Genomic DNA, 25,834 nt, shown 5'->3' with positions numbered 1-25,834 from the left:
TGACACCGGCCTCAGGGACGACCCGGAGGACGAGGTGCAGGACGATCCGGGTGGAGACGGTGAAATTCCTGCAGTAAGGAAGGGTCCAGGATGTCCTCCACCGGCACCCAGCATCTCTCCTCCGGACCGTACTCCTCCCACTCCACGAGGTACTGAAGGCCCCTCGCCCGATGCCTTGAGTCCATGATGGCTCACCCAGCATACGCCGGGGCCCCCTCGATGTCCAGAGGGGGCGGAGGAACCTCCCGCACCTCAGACAGCTGGAGCGGACCAGCCACCACCGGCCTTAGGAGAGACACATGGGACAAGGCGTTAATACGGTAATCGGGGTGGAGCTGTAACCTATAACAAACCTCGTTCAGTCTCCTCAGGACTTTAAATGGCCCCACACACCGCAGACCCAGCTTCCGGCAGGGCAGGCGAAGGGGTAGGTTTTGCCTTCTGCCGCCTGATGGCCTGTTGCAGGTGCACATGGGCAGTGTCCCATGTCTCCTCTGAGCGCAGAAACCATTCATCCACCGCAGGTGCCTTGATCTGGCTCTGATGCCACGGTGCCAGATCAAGACTGCACCGGTAATGGTTGTTCAGGGCCCTTTCATTCCTCGCCGCTCTCCCCTCAGGTGGATGATCGAATACCGCCCGGAAACGGCGGGTGAAATCCTCATAGTGGACCAACGCTGGGCCTTCTCTCCCCCATACGGCATTGGCCCACTCAAGTGCTCTCCCCGACAAACAGGAGATGAGCGTGGACACGCTCTCAGGTCCCGAGGGAGCCGGCTGGACGGTTGCCAGGTAGAGCTCCAACTTGAGCAGGAACCCCTGGCACCCGGCAGCCATCCCATCATATGCCCTCGGGGGCGAGAGCCGAATCCCACTGGGTTCAGGTGACGGAGGAGTGGACAGCGGTGTGGGTTGGGGTGAAGTGGATGGGTGTGTGGGAAAACCCCCTCTCTCCCATCGCTCCATGGTGTGCAGCACGCGATCCATGGCTGTGCCAAGATTTTAGAGCATCGTCACGTGCTGCTGTACGCGCTCCTCCACTGGTAGCGGAGGACTGGGTGTACCTGCTGACTCCATATCGTGGTGCGAAGAGAACTCTCCTCGATTATTGTCACAGCCGTGTATATCCTCCCACAAGCGGAAACCAAGACGGCCTTCAAGGAACTTCGCTGGGCAAACTGGAAACCATATACAGTTGAAGTCGCAAGTTTACATACACATTAGCCAAATACATTTAAACTCAGTTTTTCACAATTCCTGACATTTAATCCTAGTAAAAATTCCCTGTTTTAGGTCAGTTAGGATCACCACTTTATTTTAAGAATGTGAAATGTCAGAATAATAGTAGAGAGAATGATTTATTTCAGCTTTTATTTCTATCACCACATTCCCAGTGTGTCAGAAGTTTACATACACTCAATTAGTATTCGGTAGCATTGCCTTCAAATTGTTTAACTTGGGTCAAACGTGTCAGGTAGCCTTCCACAAGTTTCCCACAATAAGCTGGGTGAATTTTGTCCGATTCCTCCTGACAGTGCTGGTGTAACTAAGTCAGGTTTGTAGGCCTCCTTGCTCGCACACGCTTTTTCAGTTCCGCCCACAAATGTTCTATAGGATTGAGGTCACCGGAAGGTTGCAAGTTCAAATCCCTGAGTTGACAAGGTACAAATCTGTCATTCTGCCCCTGAACAGGCAGTTAACTCACTGTTCCTAGGCCGTCATTGAAAATAAGAATATGTTCTTAACTGACTTGCCTGGTTAAATAAAGGTAAAATAAATTAAATACAAAGGGCTTTATGATAGCCACTCCAATACCTTGACTTTGTTGTCCCAAAGTCCCAGAACAATCCCAGAACAACAGCAAAGGACCTTGTGAAGATGCTGGAGGAAACAGGTACAAAAGTATCTATATCCACAGTAAAATGAGTCCTATATCCACATAACCTGAAAGGCAGCTCAGAAAGGAAGAAGCCACTGCTCCAAAACCGCCATAAAAAAAGCCAAACTACTCTTTGAAACTGCAAATGAGGACAAAGGTCATACTTTTTGGAGAAATGTCCTCTGGTCTAATGGAACAAAAATGGAACTGTTTGGCCATAATAACCATTGTTATGTTTGGAGGAAAAAGGGGGAAACTTGCAAGCAGAAGAACACCAAACTAATCGTGAAGCACGGGGTTAGCAGCATCATGTTGTGGTTGTGCTTTCTTGCAGGAGGGACTGGTGCACTTCACAAAATAGATGGCATCATGAGGCAGGAAAATTATGTGGATATATTGAGCAGCATCTTAAGACCTCAGTCAGGAAGTTATTTAGGAGGTATATATTCTTCCTACCGAGGTGTGCCCTGTACCTGCACCCGAAGGGGAGTAGTTCAAAGTCCGGGTACAGGGGGTGGCTTGGGTCTAAAGTTATTTTGTGAGCCTTGCGGAGGGCCTTGACCTTAAAGATCTCATCCAGGCCTGTCTGTTTGACTCCAAGTACCTTCCATGCTGTGGGGATAATCCTTCTCAGCATATTTATCTGGCTGACAGTGGCATTGCCAAACCAACAAATAACACAAAAAGTTAAACTTCTGTCAATGAAAGATTTGTAAAACACGATAAAAGTCATTGTATTGCAAAGTTGGTTTGGAACTCGTAAGATGTCGCCCTTCTGCGTCGGTGCATCTTTACAGAATTTCTATTAAAAAAAAATTATATTGAGAACGTTTATATTGCATGGTGATGAAATGCACAAAATATACTGATGTTAACATATCGTGACATTTTACTGGAGTGGAGACAGCTATAAAGTCTACCCCCGCTCACCCTTTCCAGCGCCAGTTTACTCATTATTATGCACACCTGCCACCTTCGTTACGCGCACCTCATGAGACTCACCTGGACTCCATCGCCTTCCTGATTACCTCCCCAAATCTGTCACTCTCTTTGGTTCTTTCCCCAGGCATCGTTGACTCTGTTTCTGTGTTTCATTGCTGTACTCTACCCTTGTTTCGTACAATGTTCCGTTATTTAATAAATTCACTCCCTGTACTTGCTTCCTAACTCCTAGCATACACAGTACAACAGCTCTCAAGGTCATTTTCTATCTTTGTTTGGATAGCCCTAAAAGAGTGACGTTTACAGAGTTTCACAGTCAATATTTGGACTGTAATAGGTTGAAGAAGAGTTGGTTTTGTCCAGCGAGTGCTGGACATCTATAGGAACTTTTAGGTTTAAGTGCTGAGCTTTATTTGTTTGCTCCAGTGTTTGCTTCATATCTTTGGACATGAAGAGAGTTATCTCATAAGAGTTATCTGTTTTTTCCTATCCCTGATAGTAATCACATGAGCACAACCCTCACATCAACATGCTCTTTGAAATTATGTCGATTAGTAAACACAAACTGAGGACATGTGTTTTCTGACTGGGTATTGACATTGATCCTGAACCTGACACAAACGTTTCTTTCCATAGCAGCTAGATTTGTTTAAAAGTAGCACTTATTCAGGGAAGATCAACACATCAGTGGGAGCACATTTTTCATGGAGAGTCACAGTTTGACGGGTAATCTATTAATTTCTCTCTCAATGTGCAATTTTTCAGATGTTCTCCCTCCACATCTTCAGACTATGTCTTCATTTGGAACAAGGTTCACACTTTTTTAAATTTAAAATACATTTTCCCTGTTGGGATTTTTAAAAGAACCGTGCGTGAAGGGTTATTTCAAGGTTGTTCTGTGAAAGTTTAACGTGTGAGGTGTGTTATAAGTGTGAATACACAAAACACAAAAATTCAATAAATCTCAGATTTAACACACATTTAAAATTGTGTGTTAAGACCTCCCGAGTGGTGCGGCGGTCTAAGGCACTACATCACAGTGCTAGAAGCATTACTACAGACCCGGGTTCATTCCCGGGCTGTGCCACAACCGTAATGTAGCCAATCGTGCCTTTGTTTCAGCATATGCACATCACTCTCCCTATTGTTGCTGATTTAAAACAGGAAAATTAAGATGCAGCATATGACTGCACTTGACCTGTCAGCCCGCCTACCACAACAGGGACCACCACCTCCCACGCCTCAGTTATAACAAAATAACAACATCAACATCAAGATCAACAGATCAGCCACTAACTAAATAAACAACAATTAGAGAGTATTGAAAATCCTCTCTTTTTTTAATATAACTTTTTTAAATATAACTCTACCACAATGGCACCAAGTTTCTTTAGATGTTGAACATTTGTGAATAGAGTCAAATGACAATAGAATGAATGATATTGTAGACGTGGAATGAGCACAAGAAGACAGTCATACTGGCATGCATGCACACACAAAATGCAGAGAGAAATAGAGAAAGAGAACAAAAGAGGAAGAGAGGAAGAAATTGTGAATCATAGCTGTACTAAAGTTGGCGTGCTTTTTGAATTACAGTAAGTGGCATACTGAGACAACTCAGCCCTTTAATGACAGTGTCTTGAGGAGATTTCAAAGTGTGTTTAAAAGTTAATGGTAGCCTGTGCTTACAGACAGAGGAAAGGAGACACATGCCTGAAGTTAACATTTTAGATGGAAAATCGTTATTGTCTTTACCGGAGATAAACAACAAGGAACGCACTCTCATCCACACGCATGAAAACACTACAGCCAAAATGGGAGCCACTTAGAAAAACAACAAATTCTAGCTCATTTTTCCAAAAACAAGCCTGAAACTCTTTCTAAAGACTGTTGACATCTAGTGGAAGCCCTAGGAACTGCAATCTTGGAGGATTTAAACATGACAGCCATTTGAAACAGTTGTAGACTGAATTTTTTTGTTGTTGGGGGGGGTGGTTTGTCCTCGGGGTTTTGCCTGCCATATCAGTTCTGTTATACTCACAGACATTATTTTAACAGTTCTAGAAACTTTGTTTTCTATCCAAATCTATCAAGTATATGCATATCCTAGCTTCTAGGTCTGAGTAACAGGCAGTTTACTTTGAGCAAGTTTTTCATCCGGACGTCAAAATACTGCCCCCTAGCACAAAGAGGATTTATTAACCTCTTTGAGCAAGTACCAAAATCCCTCTGCAAGTGGTTGGAAGAGGCTTCGCCTGGCATTTCAAACTCCACTGTTTAGCCTCGTTCCCAAGTATCCTCCCTGGTAGGAGACCTTGGTCAAGGGCAAAGGGAGAAAGGTTGCCTCTGAGATTTAACCTGGTGACACTGTGGTCCAGCTTCCAGAACATTTCTGCCTGCCCCACAGTGCACTCAATTCATTCCACATAGCAAGCCACCTCAGAGACATATTGTTGCCGCTAACAATAAAGGATTGATGTCATGGGCTATATTTACCTTATCTATTTCTAGAAATACAGAGTGTGATGTGATTGCGACTGCAGTATATTGTGGCTTTTAACACTATACTACTACCACTATTACTGTTGTAATACAATTTTTTTAACACTGGGTTTAAGGCTGGGTTTAACTCTCTACAGTAACTGGAAAGAGACCTGTATCCTTAGTAATGCTCTGCAGAGCAATGATGCAGTATGAAATTACAATGGGAAAATCACAGTACTCAAAATAAATTACAAATACTGCTGGATAAAATACACTAGAGAATAGGGAAAATCACTTCAAAAACAAATATTTTGCTAATGGGTTTTCTGACGTCTGATTCATCAGTACAAACACATCATAGTTTCCAAGAAGAAAAGATAGAGACTAAACTTACTCAAACATCATTATCCCCGCCTCCTGTTCCATTATTAATATATAAATAGTATTTCATACCAATAACAACAACAACTGGAGATTGTTTTCATCTGTTATCTTTCATCTCCCCTGCATACACATTTACAGGAAAATAATGGGAGTGGGTGTCATTGGGAAAATAAGAAGCGTTAGGTTATTAAGATAGCGAGTGCTGATATGGGCAGAGCGATCCTTTAAGAACTGTCAGTGTGTGTGTGTGTGTGTTCGTGCTTGGCTAACAGAACCACCAAACAAGGCGTGAGAGACAGTGTAATGTTAGAGCTCATTTCTTAAACAGTACTGAACATCTGTAAGAAATCTGAAATAATTCCAGATAGCTGCTTGTTATTTACAAAAACCCACAAGCAGAAGAAATCCCAATGTAATACCCATATCAGAGCAAGTGTGTGGAGTTGTTTTACCCTGGATTGTGATTTGACTGGTTGTGATAACTTCTTTAGCCAGCTTATCGGTAGCGTTTCAGCAAGCCTGTGAAAGATGGCCGTTGGTGCCCTGGTAGGGTGAACTGAATGAACGGAGGAGGGTGACTCATTTTAGGGCCAGGCCTGATTTCATGGGGGCAGTCAGCGGCCACGGGGTATTAATCAAATCCAATGAGCAATGTGTAATTATCAGAGCTAAAACCTTGATGACGTGCCCTGCCACAGAGGAGGGAGAGGCGGGGGCAGAATCAGTGATGTAGTCAGATGCATGTGCATGACTAGTGGAATAAAATACAGATGGACCTGTCGGTCACCAAACGAGTTGAGGTCAGTGGAGCTGTGCACAATGTTATCTCAGAGAACATCAGCACAAAACAGATATAATGTGTGCGTAGCACCTCCAAAACGTAATCGTGAAGGAACAGATTGTTAGCGAAACACATAGCCTAACATCACAGTGAAACAGATTACGAGTGTGTATAGCTCAAAATATATCACAGGAAGAAGACAGTTTACAGTAGCTCAAAAACAACAGATAGGCTGTGCAGAGAGAGAGATTAAGAGGGAGAGAGAGACAGAGTGTAATAAAGAGAAGGAATGAGAGACGGAGAGTTGAGTCCCCTCTGTCTCTCTCGTATTTCTCTTGATGTCCTAGAAAGTGCTCCTGCAACAGTGGGGTCGTATGAACCTAAAGCCTCATTGTTTGAGAGAAGCAAAGCAAAGCCTTCATTACATCTGAGAATCACTCATACAGTCTGGGGAGTAAGACAATCATATGTCTGTGTGACATTTATCCATACTTTCTTTGTTTTTCTTTGAACTACTTGCATCCTCTTCATGTTTGTAGCTAACACAGCACATTTGAAAGTGTTAATTTAACACCAGGCGTGTTCATTTTAACACTCTTCCAGTGTTCATGTAGGGCAACTCAGTGTTAATTTAACACTTTCTGTAGTGTTCATACTGAAACACTTGGAGTGTTAAAATAGAGTTGTTCAAATGACACATGGGGGTGTTTCAAAATGAAATCAGTGCATCACAGGTACCTCGGTACATCTGTTATATGGGAACAAGAATATTTGCAGAGTTGCTATTTCACACAAGTGGAAGTCCTCCTAAAACTAGGTAAACAATTTTCTTGACAATGTTGCCAATAATCTGACTATTACTCAATCATGGCAAACAAAGGAACATAAAGGCTCTCATCAGCAATATAAGCACTTTGAAGGACAAAAGGCTTATAAAATTTCAGATCATCAGCTTTGACAACAACTTTGTTATCAACACCATCAAACATAGTGAATGCATGGTAATGTTCACTGAACTTATCAGTATACAACTTGTCCAGCAATAGGTCTACAATATTGTCAACCACAAGGATCTTAGTTATTTTACAAAAGACTTGCATTTCCTGCTCCATCTTATTGCAAACCAAAATTCCCTCTCTATTTTGAGTGAAATCCTCCTTCCATCAGCAAGGGCATTGAAGATGAAACATGGCTCGATCTTTCAGCATGACAATGATCCCAAACACATCGCACGGGCAACGAAGGAGTGGCTTCGTAAGAAGCATTTCAATGTCCTGGAGTGGCCTAGCCAGTCTCCAGATCTCAACCCCATAGAAAATCTTTGGAGGGAGTTGAAAGTCCGTGTTGCCCAGCAACAGCCCCAAAAACCTTGTGAAGACTTACAGAAAACGTTTGAGCTCTGTCATTGCCAACAAAGGGTATATAACAAAGTATTGAGAAACTATTATTGACCAAATACTTATTTTCCACCATAATTTGCAAATAAATGTAATAAAAATCCTACAATGTGATTTTCTGGATTTTTTTCTCTCATTTTGTCTGTCATTTTTTTCTCTCATTTTGTCTGTCATTTTGTCTCTCATATTTTTAAGTGGGAGAACTTGCACAATTGGTGGCTGAATAAATACTTTTTTGCCCCACTGTATATAAAATAACAAAGTATGGACTTCATCTGAAGCTGCTGTTTTGGCAGATTGTACATACTGAACCACAAAGGCAGTTTGAGGGTCCTTTATGCGAGATGGGGGCAGAGGAACAGTTCAAGTGGATTTCGGTCAGCAAATTCCATTGTTTCTGGTAATGGCACATTTCCATCTAGATCCGAGCATGGTACATGTGGACAGAATGATGTAAGTAAAATCTGTAATTATTGTCAAGGTAAAGGCCAGTGGAAGAACAAATGTCCTGTCCTTGGTAAAAAGGTCAGCAGATTGGCCAGCACAAATTTAAAACCTGTTGCATTAGTTGAGTCTGTTCCTCATGTTAATCCTGCTGCTCAAGCTCAATTGTCCAAACCTTTTAATATGATTATTCACTGTTACAGAGGGTTATGTTTCACTATTGGGAAGTGATGTGCCAGTAAAGATTCTGCGAGACACTGTTGCATCTGAATCGTTTGTTTTGGAGTGTTTTCTGCCTTTTTCTCAGGAGACAGATACAGGAACCAGTGTCCTGATTCAAAGGATAGGTTTGAATACATTGTCTGTTCCCTTGCACTAGGTTAGATATAAGTTTGACTTTGTGCGAGGTGAGGCGAGGTCATTTTTGTCAATGAAAATTACGTTTTTGGTGACATCGTGTGGAAGTTTTAGGAACTGCAAGCTCCCTGCTATATATTTTTGCTTGCAATAAACAATTCAGAGACTGGCGGATTAATACTTTTCTGTGGTTTTTGTGACCAGGTTTTTCTTGGGATTTCGCTTGCTGTTCACGTTCTGTTATAGTCACAGACATTATTTAACCAGTTTTAGAAACTTCAGAGTGTTTTCTATCCACACATACTAATCATATGCATATACTATATTCCTGGCATGAGTAGCAGGACGCTGAAATGTTGCGCGATTTTTAACAGAATGTTCGAAAAAGTAGGGGGTAGACTGAAAACCTCTTACAGCTACCCAGCTACCCCCCTACTTTTTTCAATTTCCGCCTGAAGACGTACCCAAATCTAACTGCCTGTAGCTTAGGCCCAGAACCACGGATATGCATATGATTGGTTTTATTTGAAAGAAAACACTGAAGTTTGTGTAAATGTGAATTGAATGTAGGAGAATATAACACAATAGATCTGGTTTAGATAATACAATGAAAAAAAACCTTCAGTTTTTTCTTTTTATTGTTGTATCATCTTCAAAATGAACAAGACAAAACAAACATTCAGATAGGATGATGGGGACAATTTCAGTGAAAAACAAGAGGCTAATAGTACTTGTGCAAAGTTTCAGAATGATACCTTCCAAAATGAGTGTGCTACATGACATTTATCAAATGTCACCCAGGTGTCCCACACAAGTAGCCCAAATGTACCCAAGTGGCCAAATTGGTGAAGTTATACATTTTGAATGAAATAACTATATACAAAATACCAAAATGGTATTCTAACACACCCCCCCAAAAATTTAGTAAAAACATGAAAAAAATATATATTTACATTTACAAAAAAACACTTTCAATATCTGGAAGACCCTCAATCCTCTACACAATATTGTGCTGCTGATGCCAGGTGCCATAGCAGTCTCTTTCTGCTGTAAAGCAGAGAGTCAACAAGCATTTGGTGCAGGTGATGGGGGAATTCATTTTGCAAAGAACACAGTGACGCCTCCATGCTGTGCCCTTTTGGCCCTGAGGCAAATTCATGCCTGCAGAAATACATTTGGGCAGACGGAACACCACTTGTGGCCGGAGCAGAAGGGACAGAGGTAGAGGGGCCAAAACATGGTGCTGTGGTGCTGTAGCCAACAAGCTCCTTGATGAGCAGCTCTATGAAGGCTAGCTGTGAGATGGGGGGCTTTCCACAGCTCTTAGCCATTTCCTTGTGTAGGATGAATGCATTCACCACAGCAATGTCGATGAAATGATAGAAGAAAGTCTTGTACCATTTCATCATCTTATGGAGAACATTGTAATATCCTATCAGCGCATCTGACAGGTCCACACCTCCCATGCTCTTGTTGTAGTCCTTTATTGCATTTGGAATGGGGAATTTTTTTGCAGTCCATGCCCCAGTAGCGCTGAGACAACAGGTGTCCAGCTGGATGAACCAGCTTCAGTGGGGGATGGACACCTTGGCACTGGGGGCTCCCATTCGGAGTCAGTGTCACTGTGAAAGAAAATGTTCAGTTAGAATAGTTTCACATATGATCCCTATATCAACAGGTATAATAAACAGATATACAAATAGAGTACAGGGAACATAAGGTTGAATATGTTATTATAGACCTGCTAGATCTACTGTCTCATTTATATTATGACAGACCAGCTAGATCTACTGTCTATTTTATATTATGACATTTCAGCTAGATCTACTGTCTCTATTATATTATGACCGACCAGCTAGATCTACTGTCTTTATTATATTACAACAGACCAGCTGTATCTACTGTCTCCATTTCACTTTGGCCATTGTTGTGGGCCTGCCCCCCCTCCAACAGCCTCAAATAGGCTATTTCATGTGGGGGTGGGGTGGAGCGGCAGACACGCATCTCAGCCATGCTCCCTCTAATCCACAATATGTATATATACACACACAAACATAGGCTATGGGTCATACACATACAGTACATACAAACATACCCCCACCCACAATGTATAGCCAACGTGTACTTTCATTACATTTCATTACATTTTTATATATTGATACTAAAATTTAAAAAAATCAAATAATATTTTAGGTTATTAATTTCAAACAACGGCATTAGCATGAGAAGAATTTACCAGTCCAAAACGATGTCCTCTCCGTTCAAAAAATATTCCTCCATTTGGGAATCACTAAATTAATCGTCCTCCAACAATCTCTGTCTCTCTTTCCCAATCAATTTCTTCTGAAATTGTGTGTACATCTGTATATCTAGACTTAGATTTAGCTTTCCCTGACTTAGTCGCCATACTGATTGATTTATAAACAGCTGAAGATGCGCTTTACCAAAATAATGCTGTGCATAACATGCGTGGCTCCTTCCGGTATGAATCCTCAATGGCGAATGACACTCTTTACGCCGGAGTTTACTACATGGATTGGTCTTCCAACACATAAACATAACATATTGCCGTTTACCTCAACTCATTGGCTATCTACCCAGCTATATTTCAAGACGATCAGTGATCATTGGGTTAAAATACAGTCAATCAACGAAACAGCGGTCATATCATTGGTGCACAATGATGTCATTACTTGTTGTCTTCAAATCGGTTTCTTTCAGTCAATACGTCCCGCGAAATGGCCCATCACGTTTGGTTGTGTTACAAACAAACCAGTTGATTGCAATGAAACCAAACATGACTGGATAAAGTCACGTTTAGTATGTGTATTTACATTGAATGTGTCGTCGAAAATGGAATGAGACGGAATTCACGACACAAGCGGTTCACAAAATGTTTGGCTATAAAAATTGATTTTATCAAACAAAAGACCATTCATTGTGTAACAATGAGCATTGGGATTGCAAACAGAGGACGATCGTCAAAGGTGAACAATTTATTTTATTGCAATTTGATTTTGTTACGCCTGTGCTGGTTGAAATAGTTTTTTTTATGGGCCTTTGTTCTCAGATAATCGCATCGTATTCTTTCGCAGTAAATCCTTTTAAAAATCTGACAACGCAGTTGGATTAGCAAGATCCTAGGCTTTCGACCCATGTGAGACACTTGTATTTTCATGAATGTTTAATATGACTATTTATGTAGCGACCACCGTATGTTGGGTTCGGTGCGCAGAGGGGTTAATGTCTTTTATATCCATAAAAACTCAGTTTAGCTGGCGCATTTCATTCAATAATCCACCCAGTTTCCCCCCCATCAAAATGCATAAAAACAATGAATCCCAAGCGTTACTAAAACTTTTCCAAACAAGTCAAACAACGTTTATAATCAAACCTTAGGTAGCCTAATATGTAAATGTAAGACGGAGAATCGTTATTGTCTTTCCTGGAGAAAAATACCAAAGAACGCATTCATTCACGTGCTTGGAAACACTACAGCCAAAATGGGAGCCACCTAGAAAAACTACCATTTCTGGATCTTTTTTTCCAAAAACCAGCCTGAAACTCTTTCTAAAGACTCACATCTTGTGGAAGCCCTAGGAACTGCAATATGGGAGGACTTTGCCTTATAATAAGTGACATGCATTGAAAATAGTGATACGCTGAATTTGTTTTAGGGGGGAGGAGGTGGTTTGTCCTCGGGGTTTCACCTGCCATATCAGTTCTGTTATACTCACAGACATAATTTTTGAAACTTTAGTGTTTTCTATCCAAATCTACCAATTATATGCATATCCTAGCTTCTGGGCCTGAGTAACAGGCAGTTTACTTTGGGCACACTTTTCATCCAGATGTGAAAATACTGCCCCCTACCCAAGAGACGTTAACTTCTTATGGTATAGGGGATGCTTGCGTCCCTCTTGGCCAAAAGCCAGGGAAAATGCAGCGCGGCAAATTCAAATAAAATGATATAAAAATCAAACTTTCATTAAATCACACATGTAAGCTACACTCGTTGTGAATCCAACCAACATGTCAGATTTTAAAAAGGCTTTTCGGCGAAAGCATAAGAAGTTATTATCTGATGATAGCACAACAGTAAACAAAGAGGGTAGCATATTTCAACCCTGCAGGTGCTACACAAAACGAAGAAATAAAATATAAAACATGCCTTGCCTTTGACAAGCTTCTTTTGTTGGCACTCCAATATGTCCCATAAACATCACAATTGGTCCTTTTGTTTGATTAATTCCGTCCATATATATCCAAAATGTCCATTTATTTGGCGCGTTTGATCCAGAAAAAAACGGCTTCCAAATTCTGCAACGTCACTACAAAATATTTCAAAAGTTGCCTGTAAACTTTGCCAAAACATTTCACACTACTTTTGTAATACAACTTTAGGTATTTTTAAACGTTAATAATCGATCAAATTGAAGACGGGTCTATCTGTGTTCAATACAGGAAGACAACAAACCAAGCTACTTTTCAAGTCTTGCGCAACTCTCAACAGTGTTACGCAGTTCCTAGATGGCCGTACTTCTTCATTGCACAAATGAATAACCTCAACCAAATTCCAAAGACTTGTAACATCCAGTGGAAGCGGTAGGAACAAACAAGTTCCTAAGAAATATCGTTTCCCAATGAGAACTCAATGAACAGACAGAGACCTAAAAAATAAACATCTGAACGGTTAGTCTTCGGGGTTTTGTTATACTCACGGACATGATTCAAACAGGTTTAGAAACTTCCGAGTGGATTCTATCCAAATCCACTAATAATATGCATATCTTATATTCTTGGCATGAGTAGCAGGAAGTTGAAATTGGGCACGCTATTTATCCAAAAGTGAAAATGCTGCCCCCTATACCTTAAGAAGTTAATTAAGTGTTATGTTAAAAAACATCCTAAAGATTGATTCCGTACTTAGGTTGGCATGTTTCTACGGGCTGTAACGGAACTTTTTGAACTTTTCGTCCGACGTTCGGCGCAACCTAAACACGCTTTTGGATTTGTTTACCAAACGCCCTAACAAAATAAGACATTTGGACATAACTGATGGACATTATCGAACAAATCACGACATTTATGGTGGACCTTGGATTCCTGGGAGTGCATTGTTATGAAGATCATCAAAGGTAAGTGAATATTTAAAATGTTATTTCTGAGTAATGTTGACTACCCAATACGGCGGGCATCTTTTTGGCTGCTTTGTTGTCTAAAGGCTGTACTCAGATTATTACATGGTTTGCTTTCTCCGTAAAGTTTTTTTGAAATCTGACACAGCGGTTGCATTAATAAGGAGAAGTTTATCGAAAGTTCCAAGTATATCCAATGTTTAATATGAGTATTTCTGATGTGGCTCTCTGCAGTATCACCGCATGTTTTAGATCTATTGAACGTAACGCGCCAATGTAAACTCAGATTTTTTTATATAAATATGAACTTTATCAAACAAAACGTACATGTATTGTGTAACATGAAGTCCTATTAGTGTCATCTGATGATGATCATCAAAGGTTAGTGATTAATTGTATCTATATTTCTGCTTTTTGTGACTCCTCTCTTTAGCTGGAAAAAATGGCTGTTTTTCTTTGGCTTGGTGGTGACCTAACATAATCGTTTGTGGTGCTTTGCATTGGCAAAGTGGGTGGGGTTATCCTGCCTGGTTGGCCCTGTCCGGGTGTGGGGACACAGTGTCTCCCGACCCCTACTGTCTCAGCCTCCAGTACTTATGCTGCAGTGTCAGGGGTCTAGGGTCACTCTGTTATATCTGGAGTATTTCTCCTGTCACATCCGGTGTCGTGTGAATTTAAGCATGCTCTGTCTAATTCTCTCTCTTTCTCTTTTTCTATCTTTCCCTCTTTATTTCTTTCTTTCTCTCTGTGGACCTGAGCCCTAGGACCATGCCTCAGGACTAGCGGAACACCTCCGCATGAGGCAGATACATATTGGCTTGTAAAAAACGTGTGTACCTGTCTCAGCTAAAGTGGGGTGGGAATACTCAGTAGGGTCTCTACTAACCAGATAGCACTTCTTTCTCTACACCCTCCAGTGCGTGCTGGAATGCTTAGCTAGCTCCCTACTATCTTTGGATGCTTATTTTGTAAGGCAGATATCTACAAATATGTCTGAAGATGGAAGAAAAGCAAGTGCACCAAAACCATCCCCATGGGTTTGGTGTAGGCTATTTTTGCCATATACCCCAAGCAAACTTGCAGAACACAAGTTACCCCCACTGCAAGAACAGAGGAGCAAACTCCCCCCATGTCAGAAAGTACCCTGGGCCTCATTTATAGCCGTTTATAGCCGTTTTAGTGTAACACTAAACATCTGCATGCACCATTTCTGAAAACACACAAAAATATAGAGATTTATGTACTTGGAGCACGCCATACATTCGCTTGTTTCCGGTCATGCTAGAAAGGATCAAGCTTTTGTCATATTAACCTCAAAAGTTCAAATGTTTGGCATTTTAACCCTAACTTTTTTCCTAACCTTATCCTAATTCTCCTAACCTGCTGTGTAGACTGTTTCCCAGGGCCTCTGTTGGATAATGAACATAACACTGAAATACATGAGCTACTTTACATTTGTGTATGTGTAAATATGTAATGGTATATAACAATTCCTTTAGTCTGTATTCTGTTGCATAGTACCCACCTTCTGGACTCCGTCTGACCTGCACAACCTGGTTAATAGGGACAAGTGTAGTACATGGATGTGTGAAACTTCAGGAGGCTGGTCACGTGTGCTAGCAAGGCAGAAGTCCCAAGTTCACACTAGGTACGGGCCGAATCGTGAGAAAGTGGTACTTGCTAAGCAAAGCAGCATGATGTCCTTTACACAAACATGGATCCAGCACCAGCAGAAACCTGAGTTGTCTGTCCAGGTGTGTAAATCTGTGAGGCTCACAGCTAAATACACACACACACACACACACACACACACACACACACACAGTATGCGTGTAGTTAACAATCTGAAATGTGTTGTTTTTCCTCTCAGGCGCAGACAGGAGTGCCTGCATCTGGACATTACCCAGCTTCTGACAGAGCAAGGCGTAGACTCCTGATGCCTCAAAACCAGAGAATCCACTCCCACCTGAGACGAACTTGTTAGAGTCGTATGTATAGGTGGCAGGGAAGTCTGGCGCAGGAGAGTCAAACGGAGTGTAAATGGAGTCTTTTAATAAATGCCCACTTAACATGCTCCAAACACTAATATGTATATACATAAATAAACATGGGTACGAGGACCCGTCGCGCACCTATACAACCATAAAATAACACTGACATAAAACAATCTCTGACAAAGACATGAGGGGAAACAGAGGGTTAAATACACAACAGGTAATGAATGGGATTGAAACCAGGTGTGTGGGAAGACAAGACAAAACCATTGGAAAATGAAAAAATGGATCAATGATGGCTAGAAGACCGGTGACGTTGACCGCCGAGCACCGCCCGAACAAGGAGAGGCAAGGACTTCGGAAGAAGTCGTGACGGAACTACATGCCTCTGCAGGTGAGATCCTCAAATATCATCATAGTTAAAAAGTACAATTGAAGTTGGAAGTTTACATAAATCAAATCAAATCAAATTTTATTTGTCACATACACATGGTTAGCAGATGTTAATGCGAGTGTAGCGAAATGCTTGTGCTTCTAGTTCCGACAATGCAGTAATAACAAGTAATCTAACTAACAATTCCAAAACTACTGTCTTGTACACAGTGTAAGGGGATAAAGAATATGTACATAAGGATATATGAATGAGTGATGGTACAGAGCAGCATAGGCAAGATACAGTAGATGGTATCGAGTACAGTATGTACAAATGAGATGAGTATGTAAACAAAGTGGCATAGTTTAAAGTGGCTAGTGATACATGTATTACATAAGGATACAGTCGATGATATAGAGTACAGTATATACGTATGCATATGAGATGAATAATGTAGGGTAAGTAACATTATATAAGGTAGCATTGTTTAAAGTGGCTAGTGATATATTTACATCATTTCCCATCAATTCCCATTATTAAAGTGGCTGGAGTTGAGTCAGTGTCAGTGTGTTGGCAGCAGCCACTCAGTGTTAGTGGTGGCTGTTTAACAGTCTGATGGCCTTGAGATAGAAGCTGTTTTTCAGTCTCTCGGTCCCAGCTTTGATGCACCTGTACTGACCTCGCCTTCTGGATGATAGCGGGGTGAACAGGCAGTGGCTCGGGTGGTTGATGTCCTTGATGATCTTTATGGCCTTCCTGTGACATCGGGTGGTGTAGGTGTCCTGGAGGGCAGGTAGTTTGCCCCCGGTGATGCGTTGTGCAGACCTCACTACCCTCTGGAGAGCCTTACGGTTGAGGGCGGTGCAGTTGCCATACCAGGCGGTGATACAGCCCGCCAGGATGCTCTCGATTGTGCATCTGTAGAAGTTTGTGAGTGCTTTTGGTGACAAGCCGAATTTCTTCAGCCTCCTGAGGTTGAAGAGGCGCTGCTGCGCCTTCTTCACGATGCTGTCTGTGTGAGTGGACCAATTCAGTTTGTCTGTGATGTGTATGCCGAGGAACTTAAAACTTGCTACCCTCTCCACTACTGTTCCATCGATGTGGATAGGGGGGTGTTCCCTCTGCTGTTTCCTGAAGTCCACAATCATCTCCTTAGTTTTGTTGACGTTGAGTGTGAGGTTATTTTCCTGACACCACACTCCGAGGGCCCTCACCTCCTCCCTGTAGGCCGTCTCGTCGTTGTTGGTAATCAAGCCTACCACTGTTGTGTCGTCCGCAAACTTGATGATTGAGTTGGAGGCGTGCGTGGCCACGCAGTCGTGGGTGAACAGGGAGTACAGGAGAGGGCTCAGAACGCACCCTTGTGGGGCCCCAGTGTTGAGGATCAGCGGGGAGGAGATGTTGTTGCCTACCCTCACCACCTGGTGGCGGCCCGTCAGGAAGTCCAGTACCCAGTTGCACAGGGCGGGGTCGAGACCCAGGGTCTCGAGCTTGATGACGAGCTTGGAGGGTACTATGGTGTTGAATGCCGAGCTGTAGTCGATGAACAGCATTCTCACATAGGTATTCCTCTTGTCCAGATGGGTTAGGGCAGTGTGCAGTGTGGTTGAGATTGCATCGTCTGTGGACCTATTTGGGCGGTAAGCAAATTGGAGTGGGTCTAGGGTGTCAGGTAGGGTGGAGGTGATATGGTCCTTGACTAGTCTCTCAAAGCACTTCATGATGACGGATGTGAGTGCTACGGGGCGGTAGTCGTTTAGCTCAGTTACCTTAGCTTTCTTGGGAACAGGAACAATGGTGGCCCTCTTGAAGCATGTGGGAACAGCAGACTGGTATAGGGATTGATTGAATATGTCCGTAAACACACCGGCCAGCTGGTCTGCGCATGCTCTGAGGGCGCGGCTGGGGATGCCGTCTGGGCCTGCAGCCTTGCGAGGGTTAACACGTTTAAATGTCTTACTCACCTCGGCTGCAGTGAAGGAGAGACCGCATGTTTTCGTTGCAGGCCGTGTCAGTGGCACTGTATTGTCCTCAAAGCGGGCAAAAAAAGTTATTTAGTCTGCCTGGGAGCAAGACATCCTGGTCCGTGACTGGGCTGGATTTCTTCCTGTAGTCAGTGATTGACTGTAGACCCTGCCACAGTTTGCCACACTGTAGACAAGACAAAACCATTGGAAAATGAAAAAATGGATCAATGATGGCTAGAAGACCGGTGACGTTGACCGCCGAGCACCGCCCGAACAAGGAGAGGCAAGGACTTCGGAAGAAGTCGTGACGGAACTACATGCCTCTGCAGGTGAGATCCTCAAATATCATCATAGTTAAAAAGTACAATTGAAGTTGGAAGTTTACATACACTTGGGTTGGAGTCATTAAAACTAGTTTTTCAACCACTCCACAAATTTCAAATGTATTTTTCCAACAATTGTTTACAGACAGATTATTTAAAATATCATTCACTGTATCACAATTCCAGTGGGTCAGATGTTTGAATACACTAAGTTGACTGTGCCTTTAAACAGCTTGGAAAATTCCAGAAAATTATGTCATGGCTTTAGAAGCTTCTGATAGGCTAATTGATATCATTTGAGTCAAATGGAGGTGTACCTGTGGATGTATTCTAAAGCTTACCTTCAAACTCAGTGCCTCTTTGCTTGACATGAAGGGAAAATCAAAAGAAATCAGCCAAGACCTCAGAAAAAAATTGAAGACCTCCTCAAGTCTGGTTCATCCTTGGGAGCAATTTCCAAACGCCTGAAGGCACCACGTTCATCTGTACAAACAATAGTACGCAAGTATAAACACCATGGGACCACGTAGCCGTCATACTGCTCAGGAAGAGACAAGTTCTGTCTCCTGGAGATGAACGTACTATGGTTCGAAAAGTGCAAATCAATCCCAGAACAACAGCAAAGGACCTTGTGACGATGCTGGAGGAAACAGGAACAAAAGTATCTATATCCACAGTAAAACAAGTCCCATATTGACATAATCTGAAAGGTCGCTCAGCAAGGAAGAAGCCACTGCTCCAAAACCGCCATAAAAAAATCCAGACTACAGTTTGCAAATGCACATGGGGACAAAGATAGTACTTTTTGGAGAAATGGCCTCTGGTCTGATGAAACAAAATTAGAACTGTTTGGCTGTAATGACCATCGTTATGGTTGGAGGAAAAAGGGGGATGCTTGCAAGCCGAAGAACACCATCCCAACCGTGAAGCACGGGTGTGGCAGCATCATGTTGTGGGGGTGCTTTTCTGCAGGAGGGACTAGTGCACTTCACAAAAAAGATGGTATCATCGTCAGTGAATTTCATACAAATACAAATTGTGAAACAATAAAATAAGTAATCATTTTTCGATAGAACTATACTAAATATATTTACGTCACCAAATAATTGATTAAAACACAGATTTGCAATGAGGGTCTGCAGTAGCCTCAACAGCACCATGTTGTACCCGGTGGATAGCTAGTTTACATCCTCCTTTGGGTACATTGACTTCAATACAAAACCTACGAGGCTCATGGTTCTCACCCCGTTCCATAGACTTACTCAGAAATTAAGACAACGTCCAGAGGACGTCTTCAAAACTATCAGAGCTCTTGTAGCATGAACTGGCATGTTGTCCACCCAATCAAAGGATCAGACAATGAATCTAGTCCTGAAGGCACAAGGTACAATTCGCTAGCACTGCAGTGCATACAATGTGGTGAGTAGTTGACTCATTAGAGAGAGAAAAATAGTTGAACAGTTTTGAAAAAAAATATATAAAAGAAAGAGAAAGACAGCTAGCTATATTTCATTGTATTTTACTTTTCACTTTCACTTAGCTAGCGAATGCAGCTAGCTAGTTTAGCCTACTCAAACAGAGCGGGGTGCTATGTTAGCTAGCTGGATATGGCTATCCAACCCTGGAACTCTTCCAAGTCAAGGTAAGCTTTAGGTTTTTATGAATGTATTGTAACCAGGGTTCGCCGGTGGTAGCTGCTAAACTCCAGCGCAATGTCCTGCGCGCTCCTCGTCTCCTGTCGCAGGTGAAACAGCCGTTCACCTGCCGCTCGGCCTTCTGGTGGGTGGTCGAACACGGCCCGGAACCGGCGGGTGAACTCGGGGTAGTGGTCCCTTGCCGAGTCTGGGCCATTCCACACTGCGTTGGCCCACTTCAGGGCTCGACCCGTACAACAGGAGACGAGGACGCTCCCCCAAGGGAGTCGGACGAACGGTAGCCAGGTACAGCTCAAGCTGTAGTAAGAACCCCTGGCACCCAGCCGCCGTTCCATCGTACTCCCTGGGGAGCTCCAGACACAGAGCACCGGATCCGGATGCCATAGGAGGGTTAGGGGTTGTTGGCAGAGGAGGAGCTGGGGGTGAGGTAGGGAGGCCACTCCTCTCCATCATTTGGTCCATTGCCGACCCGTTACGGTGCAAAATGGCCGTATGATGGAGTCGCTCCTCCATGGATGGGAGAGGAGGTGCGGCTGCTCCTGCTGACTCCATAGCAGTGGTGCGGGCTTCTTTCACAAAGCCTGGAGTGGTGGGTGTGGAGTCAAGCGCAGAGAGCATAGGATAATGGGGAAACCGGACTTTATTTCGGCCTCCAATATTAACGCCCAAAACAACAGGCGAATAATCAAAAATTGTCCAACCCAACACAGGGCACAAACAGACAGGATCACTACACGCAACAACCTCAACTGACAGAAAACAAGCCTGCACAAAAACAGGTGGGCCTAACAGGCTTAAATAGTCCTGAATCAAAACAAAAAAAGAGACAGGCGTAACCAATAAGACATAACAAACAGAAAAGGAAAAGGTGGCAGCTAGTGACGACGACCGCCGAGCGCTGCCCGAACAGGCAGGGTTGTGACAATTGTTGGTTAAGCATTTCACTGTCATACCTGTTGTATACCTATTGTAATACCTGTTGTATTCGGTGCATGTGACAAATAAAATTTGATTTGATTTTGAAGAGTGAACGACAACACCTTTCCCCCTCAGGAGACTGAAAATAATTGGCATGGGTCCCCAGATCCTCAACTAGTTCTACAGCTGCACCATCGAGAGCATCACTGCCTGATATGGCAACTGCTCGGCATCTGACCATAAGGCGCTGGATAGGTTAATGCGAAACGGCCCAGTACATCACTGGGGCCAAGCTTCCTGACATCCAGGTCCTATATACTAGGCTGTGTCAGAAGAAGGCCCAAAAAATTGTCAAAGGCTCCAGTCCACCAAATCAGAGACTGTTCTCTCTGCTACTGCACTGCATGCTAATCTGAGCGCCAACTCTAAGACCAAAAGACTGCTAAACAGCTTCTTCCCCCAAGCCATGAGACTTCTGAACAATTATTCAAATAGACACCCCCGGACTGTTTACATTGACCCCCCCCCCCCCCTTTGTTTTTACACTGCTGCTACTCGCTGTCTATTATCTATATGCATAGTCACTTTACAAATTACCGCGGTTAACCTGGACCCCCACACATAACTCCATACTGGTACCTCCTGCCTCGTTATTGTTATGTTATTTTTTTTAACTTTAGTTCATTTAGTAAATATTTTCTTAACTCTATTTCTTGAACTGCCTTCTTCGTTAAGGGATTGCAAGTAAGCAATTCACGGAATGTTGAATTTGGCACGTGACAAATAACATTTAATTTGTTTTGATTGTTACTTTTGGTTTACTTTCCCCTTATTTTAAGAGGCATTAGAAGAAGACTAAAAATATCCATCTTACATTTGGTGTGTCATCATAGTTGTTTGTCTCTGACTAGCGGTCAGACTTGCTCAGGTAGAACAAACTTAAACTTGCAGCTTTTTACAATGCTGAATTGAATATCATTGATAAAACAGAAACATGTCAATGTATTTTTTTCCGCAAACATCCTTTCAAAATGTTAAAGTAATCCATAAGTATCTTTAATCTTATTACAATGTTTTTTGCTGGTAACGTAACTGATTGCAGTTCGTATTTTTAAATCAAATTACATGTAACTGATTACGTATAATCAGATACTCCCCAACCCTGGTCATAATAAATCACAAGATTATACCACCCCCTCCTCACCACAATCACACACACACACACACACACACACGGCTGCAAGCACGCAGGCAGGCACGCACAAATACATACAAAAATACCCTCCGTCTTGCAAAGGTCAATTTACAGCAACTGTTCTCATTCTCTCATTCTTTTTCTCTCTCTCACTCTCCCTCTCTTTCTCTATCCCTCTCTTCCGTACAGGTTCCTGCTCTCTCCCTGTCGTGGAGCTGTGGGGCACGGCATTAGGCACAGTCCAACAGTGTAATTCACTCTGCCACAGCCCCAGAAACCAATTCAGAATGGAAGGCTGAACTCTCTTTCCCGTTCGAGATGGCTTCCTTGCACTGTACACATGATCAATATTTTTAATTATTTTTTCATGTCCACGTCTAATCTTGGGTGGTGAAGGAGGTTCCATTTCAGCACACTACTGGAGCAAATCCATCACATCCCAGCACCTCAAAGCAAAGCAAGAGTCTGGCTTGTAAAAACCAACAAAATTGTCCTCCTCCCATCATCACTAAAAAAAAACAAATTCAACACACTCCACCAAAAGGAGGGGAGAGAAAGATGGACAACATTTAATTATATTCAGAATAACACAGGGAATTGTCCCTGTGCAATCACCAGAGATTGTCTCTTTAATCTAAGTCAGAGGTAGGCTACGTAAAGTATGTGAGAGGAGACCCAGGTTGACATCTCAGAGGCCTTAACCTTGTTGAGGCATATTTGATTTAGAAACTGCCTTTGAAAATGTCTTTGTTATGAAAATAAATAATATCTAGGTTTCAGATTCATCACATCTACCTTTAAAGTACAGTAAGACCACTGTGATTTTTTTTTACTGCTATTTCAAAACCCTATGAATGAATACATCTGCCTGTCTAATGGTGGCACTGTTGGTACACTTTAGACACCACAGCGGGGTGCGTTTCCACTGCTTGTGTGCACGGACAGTCTATGATGCAAACCCAGCCTTTAACGGACAGAAGCTGAAGGACAACAGCTAATGGGTTTATCAGGCCGAGGAGAAGACAATGGAGAGAGAATGAACACTGATTGATTGTTTATAGTAAGACATCCATGATTTGAGGATATGGTTCATGTATTTCAGTTTATTTACTTTATTTTTCAGGGTTTATGTTGTCATCATCATCTGTTGCTATTACAGTCATATGGATATCTGCATGCTTAGTGATGCAAAGAGACATTTGCATCAAATTTGAATACTTTGTGAATAGGCCATGTGTGTCTCTTTGTATGTGCACACATGTTTGTTTGTGTGTGTAAGTGAGCATAGACATCAATATCAATGAACTGATTCTCCAGAATTAGAGACTGCAATTAGAGACACTGCCAAAGAGGGACTAAACAGTGTCAGTGCTGCATCCATGTGTGCTTAGAACTGCTGCTCATAACACTCCAGTCAAGTCTTCGCACAAATTCTACTACATAATTGTTAGAAAACGGCAAGCAGGTGGACATTTTAATGAAAGACAGTTGGTTTGATTTCATCACTCAGTCTGCATCCAGATTTTATCGAGCACAGTTGACTACTCATTGTAAAGAAAAGAGAACATTTTGAACGGTATCAAAGCCTGTGTTGATTGTAGTTAGGGGACTGGGCCGAGAATTGGAATAACAGCTCTTAACTTAACAGGACAAGATGATAACAACTTGATAATAATTATTTGTTCATTGTGTATCTTGGTTGCACAGTAGAGCAATTTTGGAAAAGCTGTTGATCTCTTGGGGTCTTCTTTGATTGTAAACACTTACAATGATTATAGTTTGGTGCCTCTCCAACAAAAGCAATCGAATAGAATAGAGGTTCACAGCCAGAACATTTTCCTTTCTCTCAATTGCCCCTTTATCTTTTATTATAGGACACACTTTCTTTCTCCCTCCCTACTTCCATCTCTCCCTCTTGTTGTCTCTCTCAATGCTCTACTGTCCCGGAGTGAACAAAATCCCATCACAGGCTAAAAAGCGTTGAGGGTCTGGGAAACAGGACACTGCTAGACATGCGCAAGCAAGCACGAATGCATGCAAGCATGTGCGCACACACACATACACAAACACACAATAATTGTAATTGTATTTCATCTTTCTTTTGACAAGGAGTCAATGCTGAGACCAAGTCATTTCCAGATGAGCCCGGTATAGCAATACAATACACATCAAAATACAATAAACAGATTACAGTACACATTACACATAGTACATTACACACAGTACACATTCATATACAAATTAAAATACACATTATTAAACACAACAATACACAAAAAACAAAACACAATCATGAAAAGCAGACACATTCTTCAGTAAAAAGGTCCTTTAACAACTAGGGCTAGGCCGCTTTTTTCTCAATTTCCGCCTGAATGACATGCCCAAAGTAAACTACCTGTTGCTTAAACCCTGAAGCCAGGATATGCATATAATTGGTACCATTGGAAAGAAAACACTTTGAAGTTTGTAGAAATTTTAAAATAATGTAGGAGAACATAACACTAGATATGGTAGGAGAAAATCCAAAGATAAACCAACCAGATTTTTTATTTTGAGAGACCATGCTCTTACAATGGAAAGTATAAGGGCATACTGGAAATTAGCTCCCTGGATGCAATTCCTATGGCTTCCACAGGGTATCAGAAGTCTATATTCAAGGTTTCAGGCTTGTAACTTCAAAAACAAAGAAGAAATATCAGTTTTTGTACAGGGACACAGTCTTGGAAATGTGTGTTTGCGTGCGCCATGAAGAAAGAGCGCACCTGATAAAATCGGTTATCTATTGAACATACTTCTTTCCTTAATAAATATTATAGTTTGATTACATTTATGAGTATCTGAGGAGTAAATAGAAATGTATTTTGACTTTCAGATTCCTTTCTCTGCAAGTTGAACGAGTGGACTACTCAAATCGATAGTGTCAACTAAACTGACTTTTTGGGATACAAAGAAGGATTTTATCTAACAAAACAACACTAAATGTTATAGCTGGGACCCTTTGGATGACAAATTAGAGGAAGATTTTCAGAAAGTAAGTGAATATTTAATCGCTGTTTGTGAATTTATGAAACATGTGCCGGTGGAAAAATATTTGTATGTGGGGCGCCGTCCTCAAACAATCGCATGGCATGCTTTCGCTGTAATAACTACTGTAAATTGGACAGTGCAGTTAGATTAACAATAAGTTAAGCTTTCAACCGATATAAGACACTTACATTTACCTAACTGTTTAATATCCATCATTTTTATGATTTCACTGGATGTTGTCCCGCTAGCCCTAAGAAGTTTTAACAACTGTCTGAAATGCACTAGAAGCCCCAATTCCTCCAATTTGCATGTGCATTGTAGATCATTCCACATGCAAGGCGCAAGGAAACTAAAGGCTGATCTACCTAACTCTCCAGACACCAAAGGAGTCTTCAGAGTTAACCAACCATGTGAACGGGTTTGATAACTTGTCGTTTTAAGTCTTGGAATTGATGTAAATCGGAAGTTTGTGGAGCAGGGGTTTTTAAACAAAAATAGTGTAATGATGTGATCTAGGGGATTTCAATGAGGTCCAGCCAACCTTTTGGTAAAGAATACAGTTTCCTGTGATAAAAC

At 42.1% G+C, this 25,834-nt stretch overlaps 2 long non-coding RNA genes across 2 annotated transcripts in view; both read right to left on the bottom strand.

The window, feature by feature from the left end:
- Positions 1–244: 244 nt before the first annotated feature.
- LOC149982567 (uncharacterized) overlaps positions 245–25,834 on the bottom strand; it is a 130,254-nt gene continuing 104,664 nt past the window's right edge. Inside the window, exon 3 of the long non-coding RNA XR_016497279.1 lies at positions 245–285. This is a non-coding gene — a long non-coding RNA (uncharacterized LOC149982567). The remainder of the gene's footprint in view (positions 286–25,834) is intronic.
- Positions 9,263–25,834, bottom strand: part of LOC149982568 (uncharacterized) — a 44,478-nt gene continuing 27,906 nt past the window's right edge. The window contains exon 2 of the long non-coding RNA XR_016497280.1: positions 9,263–10,290. This is a non-coding gene — a long non-coding RNA (uncharacterized LOC149982568). The remainder of the gene's footprint in view (positions 10,291–25,834) is intronic.

This window comes from Oncorhynchus mykiss, chromosome 7 (genome assembly GCF_057628025.1).
Source record: "Oncorhynchus mykiss isolate SJ-2025 chromosome 7, ASM5762802v1, whole genome shotgun sequence".
In the NCBI taxonomy this organism is placed as follows: Eukaryota; Metazoa; Chordata; class Actinopteri; order Salmoniformes; family Salmonidae; genus Oncorhynchus; species Oncorhynchus mykiss.
The sequence above is the reverse complement of the archived record's forward strand: the minus strand, read 5'-3'. Positions and strand labels throughout refer to the sequence as shown.